This window comes from Bison bison, unplaced genomic scaffold (genome assembly GCF_000754665.1).
Source record: "Bison bison bison isolate TAMUID 2011002044 unplaced genomic scaffold, Bison_UMD1.0 scf7180017864238, whole genome shotgun sequence".
In the NCBI taxonomy this organism is placed as follows: Eukaryota; Metazoa; Chordata; class Mammalia; order Artiodactyla; family Bovidae; genus Bison; species Bison bison.
Window position 1 is genome coordinate 2,877,555 of NW_011494810.1, and position 5,123 is coordinate 2,882,677.

Here is a 5,123-nt window from a genome sequence, read left to right on the forward strand (position 1 = left end):
TCCGGGTGTTGGTGATGGACAGGGAGGCCTGGCGTGCTGTGATTCATGGGGTTGCAAAGAGTCGGACATGACTGAGTGACTGAACTGAACTGAACTGAGAGTATGTGAATGATATACTTTATAAGCCAACACCTAATTGCTTTCTAAAGTGAATCAATGTATATTCTCATCAGCAAAGTATAAGGGTTTCCATTGATTTTCATTCTCTACAGCACTTGGTACTAGCCGACTTCTTTATCTCTTGCCAATCTAATTGGTGTAAATGGTATTAAAAGTATGTTAAACCTTTTCATTCTATTCTTTATTTCTCTCTCCTTTTTAAATTCATTAAACATTTATTTAGCATCCTCCATGAACTAGATGGCTTCCCAGGGGTTAAGAGCCCATCTGCCAATGCAGGAGACATAAAGAAATGCAGGTTTGATCCTTGGGTCAGGAAGATTCCCTTGGAGGAGGGCATGGCAACCCACTCCAGTATTCTTGCCTGGAGAATCCCTTGGCCAGAGGAACCTGGTGGGCCACAGTTTATGGGATCACAAAGAGTTAGACACAACTGAAGTGACTTAGAATGCAACCATAAACTAGATACTTTTTAGGTACTAGGGAATTTAATGTCTTTTTTCTTTATATGCTTTTTTTTTGGCTGCACCACGTAGTTTGTGGGATCTTAGCTCCCTGACCAAGGATTGAACCCTGGGCCCTGGCAGTAAGACGGCTGAGTTCTAACCACTGGACTTTCAGGGAATTCCCAATGTCTTTTATTCTAATTTACATTAAAAAAAAATAGCAGCAATTGGTTTATTTTCTTTTAAATTAATTAATTAATTAATTCCTTTTTGGTTGCACTGGGTCTTTGCTGCTGTGCACGGGCTTTCTCTAGTTGCCTTAAGTGGAGGCTACCCTCTAGTTGAGGTGCATGGACTTCTCATGGTGGAGGCTTCTCTTGCTGAGAAGCACAGGCTGTGGGGCATGTAAGCTTTAAGCTTTAGTAGCTGTGGCACAGAGGCTCAGTAGTTGTGGCTCACGTGCTTAGTTGCCCTGCAGCACGTGGAATCTTCTCAGATCAGGGATCCAACCTGTGTCCCCTGCATTGGCAGGTGGATTCCTAACCACTGAACCAGCAGGGAAGTCCCTCTAATTTACATTTTTATATACAACTTACTTAAAGTGTATAAATACAAATCTTGAATGAATTTTATATGTAAATACACCTGTATAACCACTGCCTATATTAAGATATAGAACATTCAGAGTCTCAGAATGCTCACTGTCTCATCTTACCCAAAAGAAACTATCTTCAACTCTATTTCTGTGGATTAGTTTCGCCTGATCTTGAACTTTGTATAAATGAGTTGCTTAATTTCCATATATTTAGGGCTTCTTTTGATTTCTTGTTAATTTATTATTTAATTTATTGTGATCAGAGAACATACCGTGTCAGACTTCAGTCTTTTGAAGTCTCTTGAGATCTGTTTTATGGGCCAGCATATTGGTCTATTTGGTGAACATTTCACTTGTATTTAAAAAGAATGTATTTTGCAGTTAATGGGTATGCTGCTGCTAAGTCGCTTCAGTCATGTCTGACTCCGTGCAACCCCAGAGACAGCAGCCCACCAGGCTCCCCCATCCCTGGGATTCTCCAGGCAAGAATACTGGAGTGGGTTGCCATTTCCTTCTCCAATGGATGAAAGTGAAAAGTGAAAGTGAAGTCGCTGAGTCGTGTCTGACCCTGTGCGACCCCATGGACTGCAGCCTACCAGGCTTTTCCATCCATGGGGTTCTCCAGGCAAAAGTACTGGAGTGGGCTGCCATTGCCTTCTCCGGTTGATGGGTATAGTGTTGTGTAAATATTCAATTTTGTCAATATAGTTGATGGTAGGTTCAGATCTTCTGTATCCCTACTGATACTTTACTAGTTCTGTCAATTATTGAGACGTGTGTCTCCAACAATGATTGTGGGTTTGTTTACTTTTTCATTCTGTTATTTTTTGTTTCATATATTTTATTTCTAAAGATGCAATTAAAAGCTTGTATTTTCAGCTATACAAACACTTTTATCAGTGTGAACTTATCTTAAAGTCTATTTTGCCCAATAATAATTTAGCTAAGCCAGCTTTTTTCTGTTTTATTTGTATGGCGCATCTTTTTTGATCCTGTTCTATTGTGTTCTTTTAACCTTGATGAGCTTATATTTAAAGTGTGTCACTTGTAAATAGCATATAGTTGTATTTTTAAAATCCGGTCTGATAATCTTTATTTTTTATTTAGAGTGTTTTACTTCATTTCCATTTAATTTTGTTATGATATAGTGTGTTTATTTCTACTATTTTGCTGTTTATTTTGTTCTATCTGTTCTTTGTTCCTTCATTCTTTCTCTTTTCTGGCCTTCTTTTGTATTGAACAATGACTTAAAATTTTTTAATATATTTATTTTTGGCTGTGCTGTGTCTTCGCTGCTGCGTGGGCTTTGCTCTAGTTGCAATGAGCGGGAGCTACTCTAGTTGCAGTGCACGAGCTTCTCATTGCGGTGGTTTCTCTTGTTGAAGAGCACAAGCTCCAGGGCACGTGGGCTCAGTAGTTGTGGTACACTGGCCCAGTTGCCCCAGGCATGTGGATTCTTCCTGGACCAGGGATAGAGTCTGTGTCACCTGCATTGGCAGGCAGATTCTTTACCTTTGAGCCACCAGGGAAGCCCTGAACAATGATTTTTATCATTCCACTTTTTAGTCTTTATTTTCATTAATATTTAACTATTTAGATATTTGATTATTATTTGATTACTCTTTTAGTGGCGTGAACTGTGGTGCTGGAGAAGACTCTTGAGAGTCTCTGGGACATCAAGGAGATCAAATTGGTCAATCCTAAAAGAAATCAACTCGGACTATTCATTGGAAGGACTGATGCTGAAGCTGAAGCTCCAATACTTGGGCCACCTGATGCGAAGAGTGGACTCATTAGAAAAGACCTTGATGCTGGGAAAGATTGAAGGCAAAAGAAGGAGGGGATGACAGAGTTTGGATGACATTGCTGACTTAATAGACATGAGTTTGAGCAAACTCTGAGAGATAGTGAAGGACAGAGAAGCCTGGCATACTGCAGTCCATGGGGTAGCAAAGAGTTGGACATGACTTAGTGACTGAACAACAACATCTAGGGATTATAATAAGCATTCTTAACTCACCATGCTGCTGCTGCTGCTGCTAAGTTGCTTCAGTCGTGTCCGACTCTGTGCGACCCCGTAGATGGCAGCCCACCAGGCTCCCCCATCCCTGGGATTCTCCAGGCAAGAATACTGGTGTGGGTTGCCATTTCATTCTCCAATGCATGAAAGTGGAAAGTGAAAGTGAAGTTGCTCAGTCTTGTCCAACTCTTATCGACCCCACGGACTGCAGCCTACCAGGCTCCTCCGTCCATGGGATTTTCCAGGCAAGAGTACTAGAGTGGGGTGTCATTGCCTTAGTATTTTTCACACTTCTTGAATAATGCTAGAGACTTGAAATAATTTGATTCTAACAATTTTTGCTTTCTATGCTATTGTTTTACAATTAATTAATTAATTTTTGGTTACACCCCACATCATGGGGAACTTCCTTGACCAGGGATCCAATCTGTGCCCCTGCATGGAAAATGTAGAGTCTTAACCACTGGATGACCAGGGAAGTCCTATATGTTTCAAAAATATATATAATTATTGAGCTGCCAACAATCAGTTCTTTTTTTGAAAAAAGTTTGTCTATTTATTTTGGAGAAAGAAATGGCAACCCACTCCAGTATTCTTGCCTGGGAGCCTGGTGGGCTACAGTCGATGGGGTCGCAAAGAGTTTTACATGACTGAAGCAACAGCATGGCAGCAGACTATTAGAGTCTGGGTCAGACAGACTCTTGTTTACTGTGGCCTTAGTACCTTGTATTATTCTTCCCTGGTGGTTCAGAGGGTAAAGAATCTGCCTGCAATGCAGGAGACCTGGGTTCGATCCCTGGGTCAGGAAGATCCCCTGGAGAAGGGAATGGCTACACACTCCAGTATTCTTGCCTGGAGAATTCCATGGACAGAGGAGTACTAGGGCACATAGTTGGCTTTCAGTTTTTATTGACTGGCTGATGAAAGAAGCAACCAAGTGTCTTGAATGGAGAATCAGGGAGGAGATGTTGATTCTGAGCTTTGGAGGGTGATTACAAATTCTCTACATGAAGGAGAGAAAGTTAGTTTTAGATAATGGGAAAACTATGTATAACAGAAGGTAAGTTAAGGCATGTATGTGTGACCCTAGGGAATGGGAGCTGGAGCCTAGTGTGGAGACTGATAGGAGCAAGACGTAGAAAGTTATGCTGAGAATACTTTGAGAGCTATGCTTGTTCTGTGGGCAGTGATGAGTTATTAAATATTTTTATGCAGAAAAATGATAGGATTGGATTAGTGTTTTAAACATAAAGCTGGTGATAATGCATAAGCTATTGCAATATGGTACCTGGTCCCATCACTTCAGGGCAAATAGAAGGGGAAAAAGTGGAAGCAGCGAAAGATTTTATTTTCTTGGGCTCCCAAATCACAGTGAACAGTCACTGCAGTCATGAAATTAAGACACTTACTCCTTGGAAAGCTGTGATAAACCTAGACATCGTATTAAAAAGCAGAGACATCACTTTGCCAACCAAGGTCTGTATAGTCAAAGCTATGGTTTTTCCAGTAGTCATGTACAGATGTTAGAGCTGGACCATAAAGAAGGCTGAGCACCAAAGAATTAATGCTTTCTAACTGTGGTGTTGGAGAAGACTCTTGAAAGTCCCTTGGATAGCAAGGAGATCAAAACAGTTAGTCCTAAAGGAAATCAGTTCTGAATATTCATTGGAAGAACTGATGCTGAAGCTGAAGCTCCAATAGTTTGGCCACCTGATGTGAAGGGCCAACTTACCGGAAAAGACTCTTATGTAGGCAAAGATTAAGGGCAGAAGGAGAAAGGAGTGACAGAAAATGAGATGGTTGAATGACTGATGTTTTGAACCATCATTCAAAACTCTTTGCGACCCCATCATTTAGCATCACCGATTAAATGAACATGAATCTGAGCAAACTTCAGAGATAATGAAGGACAGGGGAGCTTGACATGCTGCAGCTCATGGGG